The sequence below is a fragment of the Bradysia coprophila genome (assembly GCF_014529535.1).
Source record: "Bradysia coprophila strain Holo2 chromosome X unlocalized genomic scaffold, BU_Bcop_v1 contig_79, whole genome shotgun sequence".
In the NCBI taxonomy this organism is placed as follows: domain Eukaryota; kingdom Metazoa; phylum Arthropoda; class Insecta; order Diptera; family Sciaridae; genus Bradysia; species Bradysia coprophila.
This window is the reverse complement of record NW_023503370.1, coordinates 1,347,696-1,359,776: the sequence shown is the minus strand read 5'-3', so window position 1 is coordinate 1,359,776 and position 12,081 is coordinate 1,347,696. Positions and strand designations below refer to the sequence as shown.

At 33.1% G+C, this 12,081-nt stretch overlaps 1 protein-coding gene across 3 annotated transcripts in view; it reads right to left on the bottom strand.

The window, feature by feature from the left end:
* LOC119070423 (protein doublesex) overlaps positions 1-12,081 on the bottom strand; it is a 115,776-nt gene that overhangs the window by 262 nt on the left and 103,433 nt on the right. The gene's annotated exons all lie outside the window — the stretch shown is intronic.

Below are 12,081 nucleotides of genomic sequence, written 5' to 3'. Positions count from 1 at the left end.
CTGTAAGAAGAAAATGAAAAAACATTTAGTTAAATGTGAAGAATTTTTATCCGTAAATATGTTGATTCGTTAAACCAAACGGTTATTTTCCAATGGGAAGCTCTGCGCAAAAGATGTGAGAATTGTAGGCCTGGGGCGAAGCGAAGGTTGACAACACATCGTGTGCGCAAAATGCCCATTTAAACATGCGTTAGTCACATAAAATGAATATTAACGCATGCGATTGAAGTGGTGCGTAGATGTGTTTTTATAAACTCAGTGACGAGAAGTGAGATGTTCACTTTATTGATAAAATGGTTATTTATGCAATCGAGGTACAAAGTACTTTATTAGGCCACAGAGGTATAAAGTACTTTATTAGGCCACAGAGGCATCTAAAGTTTGCAAATTTTGCATATTATGATGCTGAGTGGCATAAAAGTTGTATGTAACTCGGTGATAAATGTTTTAGGAACACGATGCGTATTGTCAAATAGGGTGTGTCGATTTCAATTATTTTTTTTAGTCATTCCGGGTTCCGACCTACCGCGATTCACCCTCGCACTAGCAATAATAATCAGCAAATTTTTTTTTTTTCTAAGTCAATATAAGCTTGCACCGTCACTTTTTCAAAAATTTTCGAGCTACACGAGATAGCTGGATTATGGGTCCGAACCAAAAAAAATCTACAGATGCTTTTGCAAAGTTTTCACTCTGTACGGCATCTAGAGGGTCTACTAGAACATACAAAAATTAAAACAAGTTAAAAAAATGTTTTACCGTCATTTTGGTATAGCATCAAGTTTCACCGAGGTGGAATTTTCAAGAATTTTGTAAGTGGAAAAGTCATCTCTTCTGGGTGAATTTTTTTCAAGCTATTGTTGTGATAGCTCATTTTGTAGGTATTTCAATAGCGCATCCAGCAAACATACAGTTTAGATAGATAAATTTAAATATTTTTTGGTTTCGCTGTTGGAAGGCCCAAAAATTGGGCATTTCTTCGAGTATGGAGACAATTAACATTTTAAATACAGCAAGTAAATGAAAAATTTTGACAGAAATTCAAATATTATTCATGAATAACACATTTAAAAGCTGAAAATAGTAAGATTTCGTTTTTTAAGAGAAGCCAATTTGTTATGTTTTCGAAAATACCCAAAGAAATGCCCCATTTTTGGGCCTTCCAACAGTGAAACCAAAAAATATTTAAATTTATCTATCTAAACTGTATGTTTGCTGGATGCGCTATTGAAATACCTACAAAATGAGCTATCACAACAATAGCTTGAAAAAAATTCACCCAGAAGAGATGACTTTTCCACTTACAAAATTCTTGAAAATTCCACCTCGGTGAAACTTGATGCTCTTCCAAAATGACGGTAAAACATTTTTTTTAACTTTTTTTAATTTTTGTATGTTCTAGTAGACCCTCTAGATGCCGTACAGAGTGAAAACTTTGCAAAAGCATCTGTAGATTTTTTTTGGTTCGGACCCATTATCCAGCTATCTCGTGTAGCTCGAAAATTTTTGAAAAAGTGACGGTGCAAGCTTATATTGACTTAGAAAAAAAAAATTTTGCTGATTATTATTGCTAGTGCGAGGGTGAATCGCGGTAGGGCGGAACCCGGAATGACTAAAAAAAATAATTGAAATCGACACACCCTATTGTCAAACTCGGCCTTCTGAAAATAACTGAAAATGGCCGACATTACCGTAGATACATTGACTCACCACTCACTTGAGCGTAAAAGTGACTGTTGTAAAAATGGGAACAGTAAAATCTGGTTCCTAAATTGCGGCTGTATTTTGCGCAAACGAAGTGCTGCCAAATTTAGCTTCGCCTAGGTTTTTTACATATTTTACGCAAAATTTCCATTAGGGATCCTGTTACGAAAATAACTATCTACGCACTGCAACAAAGAAGACTTGTTGCTGAAGTTTTTCCGTTTATATAAAGCCAGCAGACAAACTGACTCAATTAGCACGTTAATTTTATATTACTTATACTTAAGGCAAAACATATCATTCAAGAAAATCACAGAAGAATTACAACAGTGGCGCCGATATTTGACTCAGATGCAACGAATTATCATTGATCTTTTTTAAATTCATTGGGTGGTGGCACCAGTCTCCAAAAATATTCCAGTAATGGGACACCTATTGTTCTTTCATTCATAAAAAAAATTAATTAATCCAACACCTGACTACACAAATTCGGAGACTAGTGCGACCACCCGGTCCAAACTAAACAATCCGAGGGTGCGATAATTTTTCTTTGAAAAGATTCAATTGCAATCGCCACAATTGGTGAATGTGAATTCATAGTGCGAACAAAACCGAAATTCGTTTCAATGAGCAAAAAAAACTGTCGCACTATTACAGTCGACGCCACTGCAATCTAACCGAAATATAATTCTGTTTCAGTTTTAGCCCCTTCGTGTGCATTGTTTTTTTACAGATCGTGTGTCACTAATTTTCAATCGTTGGACATAATTGTTTCGCTTAAAGGCGTCCATCAAAAACCGATTCTTTTAAATTACGTTGGTCAGTTCATTGTAACGTTTCTATAAAATAACAATTTTTTTTGAAGTCGAGACAAAAAATTCTTTAAATCATTCCGAATTGCAATTTTTCCTCTTTTTTTCTTTCTCCAGCCTAAAGATACATATAAAATCGAATCGGAACCCATCATCAGATGTATGAATTACTTACAAGCAGAAAAATGTTTTTTTTTTAGTGTAAACGTTCTTTGGTCTATGCTAGCGAATCTACTAAGTTCTTTTGGTTTTAGGTCATGGTTACTTTCATTAAATATATCAAAAGAAATGGATAATAATTTCCCAGAACGTTGATATGCAAATGATGGGCCTGTAAGTGATGTTTAATATCTGAAATAACAATAAATTGTAAACATTGTAAGTGTATCCATCAATTCAAATTAATGGTTTCATTCGAACCGTGACTTGAGCATATTATAACACTTATTCAATAATATAACGAGATATCCTATTTGCCCCATTTGCATGCATATAAGCCCGTGCTACAAAACAGAAAACTATAATTCTTTTTGTAACAAAATTTTTTTCTTCTCTCTTTATGATTCCGTTTACACATTTCAAGTACTTGGATACAGATACACTATTAAATATTAATAATTTGCTAATGGATATAATGAAAATGTGGTACAACCGGGAATAACTTTTTTTTGTGTGTGTATCTAAAGCCATAAAATCCAACCGGAATCAAGGATCTTTTATGTCTTAAAATAGAGTGGAGAGAAAAAAAAAACGTTCGAAAAAAGTTTTCATCATAAAAAGCGGTTTGAATTACATTTTGAATAGTTATTTTTAATAGACTTAAGAAAAGGCCATAAAATCAAAATATGGAAGTTTGAAAAAAAAGAAGAGAAGAACAACTAGGTAGCTGAATGCGAAGACGAGAAGTTATGATTTTATTGGCATATTCTCTTTTTTTCCATGGCTTTTTATGATGATTTCCTTCTGTAGTTACTTCATATCGAAAAAGAATGGTATAGTTTATCACGTCGAATTCAAATATAAAACTCAAATTTGAATAGAATAGAATAATGTCTCACTTATGTGAGACCACTTTTCGTTCAAGTTGTAAATTCTCAATTCGAAACGATTTAATTCCCATTCAGTTCACCTTTTTTATGCATGCCATAGATAGTCAAACATACAAACGATTTCCTTCCAAAATGTCTTCTGAACAAATGCTATTAACGGACGCTGTTATAAACTCATAACAATGTCTTTTTCGGCTATTGTGTACATCGAATCAGCCAGAATGTAAATTAAATCATTTCTCACAACATTCTTTTGTTCATCAAAGTGAGAAGTGTTATGAACAAAAGGGAAACGATTTTTCATATAATAAAAAGTTTACAACATATCCATACTAGCTGAGTGTCCCCGGTCTCGCTCGGGATTACTTCAAAATGTTTAAATATTTTCCTTCGAAAAATGTTTTCACCTATCAAAACATATTACAAACAAAAAGTATTTCCTGCTCGCTCCGCTCGTATTTAAAATTTGGCCTTGTGCTGAAAAATCCACATTTCAAAACCTGGTGCACAAGATACTATCCCCGCACCAAAAATTTTCACGCGAAAAGATTTCGCTGTCTAAAAATGCAACGGACAGAAAAATCACGCGTGAAATAACGCATAAAATAAAATCTCGTGTTCTTCCTATCTTTTCCTCAGCAGTCGGTACACCAAGTTTCAAATCTCTAGGACTTTTGGTATGGGTTCCTATAGAGACAAGTCAACAAACAAACATAAACGTTATATTACACATAGAATTTTTGTAAATTAATTAATTACCGATTTGTAACTTATTTAAGAAGCTTCGAGGCGTGCCCCCAAATAATAAGATTAATATACATGGAGTTATGGTCTGTTTTACAAACTCACTGTAACAACACATTTTTGGAAGTGAATAAATACATCGAAAGTAAATCAACAATGGGATGCAACAATACGTGATACTTTGGCCCCTTCAAACATCGGTGAATCCTCTAAGAAAGCAGATAAAATTGCAGATAAAGCGGAGAGATTAAAGCATAATCATTGTATGCGTCTTAAAGAAAACTATTTGTTTACCCCCTTGCCTTTGAATCATTAGGTTGCATGGGACCAGAAACAAAGAAATTTATTGACAAGTTGGGATCATTAATGAATAGAGCATCAGGGGAGCATAGCTGCAAAGATTATCTGTTGCAGAAAATTTCTATTGCTATACAAAGAGGCAATGCGGCATGTATTCTTGGAACTTTAGGAACTAATAGAGCAGATGATTTTTATTTATTGTAATTTCTGTTGATTGAAAAGATTGATTTTTTTTACTGACTGCGCCGTATGCGAGCAGTCTTGTTTTCCGCTTTGAATTAAATATTATTTTTAAATCAACAATCAATTTCAGGTTTACTTAAATTAGATTCAGAAAGTGCCAATTTTTTGAATTAAAGTTCTTGAAATTCGCGAAGTTTCGTGAATCTTTTTCAAGAACTTAAAAGAACCTTCGAGATTTTGTAAGAGTCAGGTCAGGTTAAACCTGTTAGGCCTGTATCACTACCATTTCTTTTATTGATACATTCATGAATTATCTCTGAACATTTGTATAAGGAGTGATCCTTTTTGTTCTGAATTAATAAACCAAATTGAAATTACAGTTACCAAAACCTAGGCACTTCGACGAAAAATGTATGTGAATAGCGTCAATAGTGTCACCCGTGTAAGGTACTCCATTAGTTACGTTGCTATGATCAATTGATCAATAATGTCCCTGATTGAAAGGCCATCCCCGTTCGATTTCGATTGGTAGGTATGTTCAAGATCACAACTACGGCAAATAAATTCCAAGACCTATGTCGACCTTTTAATAGGTTGCCCAATCTTCATATCCATATCAGATCACAGCTGAATGTGGAACAAAGCGGTCAATTCGTTCTTTGTTTGTTTATTCGACCAGTAAATTGTAATGCATCAACTTTCAGAACGAGTAATGCAACATCATTTTTTTTTATATGGACTGATGGACAATCGTCAATTGTATTCCGCTGACAAAACTATTTCAAAACTCATCACCACGCAAACTTTTATCATCACAATAAAGGGCCATTATTGCAATAAATGCCGATAATATCAAATGAGATTAGTTTGTTTTACACGTGTTTTGAATGCACACATTGTGCATATATTCATACATAGACCCATTCACAACTGCTACAAGAATAACAACAACAATACTACGACACAACCGAATTTATATCTGTTTTGAGTTCTTTCCCTATTTTATTATCCTGCTTGTTCAAGCGCCAAAGAGCTATACATTCCGAGCTATACATACCGAACATTGGTAAATCAACATATTTCCGAGTAAAATTAAGTCCAAGCAATTCTTTACGGCACACAGTATAACGATTGACTGATTCCAGACATTTTTATTGGTTAGTCTCTGTTTTATATCATTCGTTTTTCGGTATTAACTCGAAAACTGGATGTATGGTTGTTCCGTAAATTTTAAACAATACAAAGGACTAAGTTTAAAATTTAATTAAAAATTATCATCCAGCGAAATTGTAGTCAAAATTTGAAATAATCTCGTCTATAAAATAAAATGAAAATGTAAATTTTGTATTACCACTATTAAAACGTTATTTTGTCTCTCGTGTGCCAGAGTGTGAAATTATTCTCGTTTCATTTCCAGGATCAATCAAAACTGAACGTGGTTAGGATAATCAGTTCAGGAATATAACACACATATGAATATATAAGCAGGTTTGATGAGATATAAACACTGACTGATATTATTTTGGAACAAAATTTTGTATGCATAGTTCTGCTTAAAATTCTCGCAGTCTGATTAGATTCTGTTGAAATTTATTCAAATGCAGACTAATAAGGACTGGGCATATTCGGGCGTAATTCTTTTACATGTGTTTTCGGTTAAGTTGTTTAATTTTTTACTTTATTTAGAAACAAAACTAAATTGAAAACTGTTTGTGCTTTTGTGTTCAATCACTAACTCTGCAATATTCAAACTGTCTTCTAGACGATTTTATCCAAAAGAAAATTTGCCAGAAAAACAGGTTATTCACAATGACCGGAATGGGTGAAAAAAATGCTCTTTCGATGATTCATCTAAATTTCGCTTTCATGTTTTACTACATTTTATACACATCGTATGCATCGTATTTACATTTAGATGTAAAGTTTCTGGGTACGCATAAACAATGCGTTGACATGTTACACACACTCATAAGCTGTACGTCGTTTATGGTCTCGTTTTGTTTTGTGTTGAAGTGCATAAAGTAAATTGCTTACAACGGAAATAATTTTATGCACAGTGCGCGTAAATGGATTTGCATATTTACACACTAGTGCATAAAAGTAAAAATGAGGATCGCACTGATGTACATGACATCTTGTTCATAACTTGCGCCTGAACTGAGATTTTGCATAACATACTTCAGGATAGACAATCCAGGATATTTTTTTGCGTTTTCCTTATCCTCACAAAATTTTTCATTTTTTCTAAAAAAATTTAAATTTTCCAAAAAACATTTTTGTGGAAATTTGAGGAAAATATGGGAAAATCCTCAGTGCTAATCTGCTAACCTGTTACATAGTTAAGAATAAAAACCATTTCAGCCTCAGTGAAATCAGAAGTCATGGCTAATGTCTCCTGCCGTTGTCGATAACAGATGAATCTCCGTTTCCTAAAATGTGTTCTTTGTTGCATGTAGGTTTTTAACATGCGCTTCTTAAGTCCTGGAATATTTCAATACATTTATGCATGACACCCGAATGCGTCACATCAAAAGTTTTGATGTCTTCGGATACTCATAAAATTTATCGAAATGAAACGTATAGATCATTCAGAAAGTTTTTGATTTAATTTAAAAAAAAAAAATGAAAACTTCTAGAGGAACGAGAGTTACACACATATAAGTCTCGAAATTCACAGAAGTTTTAAATGTTTCGCATAAATTTTTATCGATAAATGGAATATAATTTTTCATATCCCCCGTTTTCTCATACATACACAGTGTAAATTATTCAAATGCATTTTGTAATGTAATGCCATTCTTTTCATGTTGCTTAAAGTTATATTTGCGCTTTACAAATTCAACTAAATATTTATATTCATTTCTACTTAAATGCAGCGCTGACCCGTGCAACGAAAAGTTCAACTGAAATCCCCATCCGAAATGGGCTATTTACATTTATACAAATTATTTATAATTCGAGTAATAAATAGTTTCTAAGTGGTTTTATTTCTATGTAACAAGCAGTTTTTTTTAGTTATATGTTTTGAAAAAAAAAAAACAAGTTGAGCATGCGGAGTGAAAAAAAAACTATTAAAATGTGTTTTGTTATCAATTTCGTAGACAGGTTTATTAAAACTCATAACAGAATGTTGCATTTTATGTTTCTTCCTTCAGCAATGCGAAACATTAGGGTGGAATGTTAAATCTTGAAGAAAAACAATCGGATTATCATGGAACTTTCAAATAAATACCAGACACGCCACGCCGACTTCCAGAGTTTGTCGGTGTCGAAGCACCCAACGGAGAAATACGTTGGGTGCGTAGCACCCGACGAGAAGTCAGTTATTAACTAAGTTTAATTATTCAGCTTTGGAAATTATTGATTTTACTAATATTTTTAACGAATGTATGGCAGTATCAATACAGTAAAATTCAAAAAATTCGACTGTGGCGCAACGTTCTCTTTGAAACCATTTAAATTGTTCCTGATTTTTCCATATTTCTTGCTCACGATGTACTACAAAATGAGAATTGTCTCACTCTAACGCGGTTGTCAGTCGTTCAACACTAGACGAATGGATGAATACAATGTGAGTATATATTGTGGAAGGAAGTAAAGCAATTAAAAGTGCAAATAAGAAAATCTTCAAAATTTAAAATGAGCTACGTTTACTACGCAACTGAAGTAAGTAAGAGAGTGAAACAAAAATTCAAAAACGGTTGAAAGTTATTCATTTCCAAAATCATTTAGTTAAAGTTATTAAAGTCGAATTTCGATGTTAGTTTTTGCACAATACTTAATATTTCGAAACTGTCAAATTTTCAGTTTTTAAAAGAAAAACAAGAAATTCACACCTCTTGACAAAAGCGTAAAAAATTTCGCTCGCTGCGCTCGCGCCTTTAATTAACTTTATGGCTACATTTTTTCCAGAATCAACAGTAAGCAAAGACTTAATAAAGTTACGATTCTGCACCCAGCGGGTCAAACGAAGGTCGGCGTGTCTGATAAGTACCTTTTTAAAGACGTTGAAATACAATTATGAATCAGCCTAAAATCTATTAAGAAGTAGTAGTCTACACAGTGCAAATTATTAGAAAAACAGTTTCCAAAATTTTCCAACACTTTTACAAATTGTTAAAAAATGATTTTTCCGTAAAATTAAGTAAAATTTCAAACAATGTCGGAAAACTCAAGAAAACGTTTTCCCAAAAATAGCCACTGAGTCCATCCTAAACACATCTGACAATCACATCGCATTTTTGACGCAGAACATTGTTCTCTTGAAAATCGTTAGAACGTCCGGTTTTGAAAATTAATTCGGGCTGGGTTCGGGTCAGGTGGGGTTTCAGCTTTCTCCTGTTTTCGGCTGTAGGGCTTTAAACTATTAATTCGGATTGAGTTTTGGTCGGGTTTCGAAAATTTCGAACCGTTTGCTAAGAGATAGTTTGCGCAAATTACGTTCAATTCATAAAGTAACCGTCCAGAACATCTTAATTATACGTAATTTGCTCAATCTGTCTAATATCTTACTGTTGGTTTGACCTGAACTGGACTTGTGACTTGGTTGATTTAAAAGCCAAGTAGTTTTTAAACATAATCATCGACGTGAAAAATGAAACCGAAAATAAAACAAAAGCAAGCATAAATATTGTTTTAACAATAATATCAGTTAGGGGAACTGTATATCGATCGATATGCTCGACATGTATTTGGAATGGTTTTTGTTTCAATTTCGAATTAGTTTTTGTGTTCATCGGATTCGTTGTTAATCAATGAAATTTGGTTGGAAATATTTTGCAAAGAAATGTAAAAGTGAAGAGCGAAAATGGTGAATATTTTTCTCATAAATCTTTTCATTTTTATTACGACGTTACTTGTTCACCCGGTTAGTTGTACTTAAGCTATCAGTTTTGCATGATTTAAACCAACAATTAAAAATTTGTGAAGTTGTCCACATTATTTCATTGAAAGTGACCGCTATCAGTCATTTAATCATTTTGTACACCATCGATTTTCAAGTGAGCCGCATTTAACAAGTGAGAAGAATTAAAAGAGGCAAGCACTGTAACATAATAAACAATCAAGCAAAGTGATAAACTTTCTAGCTTTTATTTTTAAAGTTTACAGCCTTGTGGACCCCTTGGTGAAAATTAAAGTATCAAAAATTCGAAAAACGTTTATTCATGGTCTCAAATCCTTCGCCTTTTGAGACGTGAGTAAAGTAATACGTTTTCGAACTGTTGAGACTTTTATTTTTACCTGGGCCCGTTGGTAAATTCACTTCAAGCATGAAACTGCACACATTTACGATCTGATCACTGTAAATATTTCCTATTGATCAATCGACACATACTATTGGAATTAATTGTCAGCGCATCATCGTTCCACCCTATCGCAGTTTCTTCACATATATAATATTTCTGTATATTTCAATCAATTTTGATGCAAATTTTTATTTTTGTTTGAATGAATATTGTTGTTGGTCTTCATAAGAATATACAACAACAACAGCACAAATAATACGTTCAATTTGTGATGATGATGAACAAAACGGAAGAAGGTGCATTTATACAACTTCGAAACGAGTAAAACGTTCTGATGGAAGCAATTTTTTTTTCCTTTTTCTTTAAATATAATTTTATGACCAAATTGATAAAAATATGTGTGTATGAAAGGTCTTCGTGTGCACATTTTCTACGTTGTATTGAAAGAGCTGCTTCATGTATAATTTTGAAGGAGCAAGAGTAAAAGAAAACATATCAAAAATGAAAAAAAATATTGTTTCTACATGTAGGTAGTTTTACTGCAGCTATATATACAACATACATTTTCTTATGCAAGAACGTGGACGGTATAATGGTCTGGGGTACCTATATATGCAAATAACGACAATAGAAGTACCCAATAAAAACGGAACACGCGTTTTTATTATCCATACATATTGTCCTAAGCAGAAAAAGGAACGATTTAAAGAAAAGAAATATTTATATAATCAAAAAGTATTATATATGCACAAAATCATAAAAAATAAAATAAAAATTATTTTTTTACGAGTTCCCTTCATTATAATGCACTGGTTAACGATACGAATTGTTTTTTTTTTTTTTGTTATTCTACTGAAAGGCAGTGTAAGCAAAATTTATCATTTTTAAAATGAAAGCATGTTTTCAATCCGTTGAAAGGGTTTATTTATTATGAGAACGTTCCAAACCATATTACGCTTACATTTACACTGAATATATTTAACGCTGTTATCAAGGTCTCAGTAGAATAGTTTGACAAATTATTTTTTCAGTAATAACTGCTACGAGAATTTATGCGCAGCCCGGGCTGACTTTGGACTTAGTTGCAGGTAACAGATAGAACGCTCTTACGCTTGCTTATTTATGAGTTGAGTATAGGAAATTGAAACTTTTGAGACATTATGTCAACTTTTTAATATTTTGAACAAATCGGAGAAGCGATTTTGTTCGGGTCATTGTCGTACACACGCACATTTTCTCCCCCTCGAGTCTCCATTATCTATTAAAATGTAGATGATAGGAAAATTGTGACTTTCAACCCAGCGACATGTAAACGTTCTCTTAGTCCAACTGTACAAATAAGCAATTTGCTGATGTTTCATACAAAAACAATATTTCGTTTCCTGGCAAGAAAAGCTGCAATGAGCACGTTAACCGCAAAAGAATCAAAACAAAATTGTTATTGCTCGATTTATGGTTATGGTTACACACAAAAAAAATCAACACACACGATATTACTCGGCCAATCTCTTCTCATCTGAAACTTTATGTTCGATGCAATACATTACGATGTGATAAAGAATTTTGCAATTTTGAAAGCTTCACTTTCGCAACGCATTGTGGCCATAATTCTGCATAAAATCGGTCATAGTATGGGTACACCGGCGAAGATGTACAGAACGATTACTAAATATTTCTGAAAATTTCGTTTTTTCACTAAAACGAAACTCAAACTGTTGAAGGACGACACGCTACACACAGAGAAAATGAGGAACTGAAGTTAATAATGTCACTGCTGCTAAGCAACGAAACAACGTAGCTATGAAGTCTCTGTAATGAAAATGATAGACTTTCGTCGGAGACCTGCTATAAGAATTTCAGTTTTGATACTGTTCCCACTTAAACGATTACAGTTTGTTCAAAAATGAAATGCACAGTTTTTAGTATTTCGAGACAGTTGAAAATTTCAATCTGTCAGATAGTAAAGGATGCGTTTAATTAACCAGCGCATTAACAGATTTGAAATTTGAATGGTTTTTTCCACAGCTACAGATTTTTGCATGT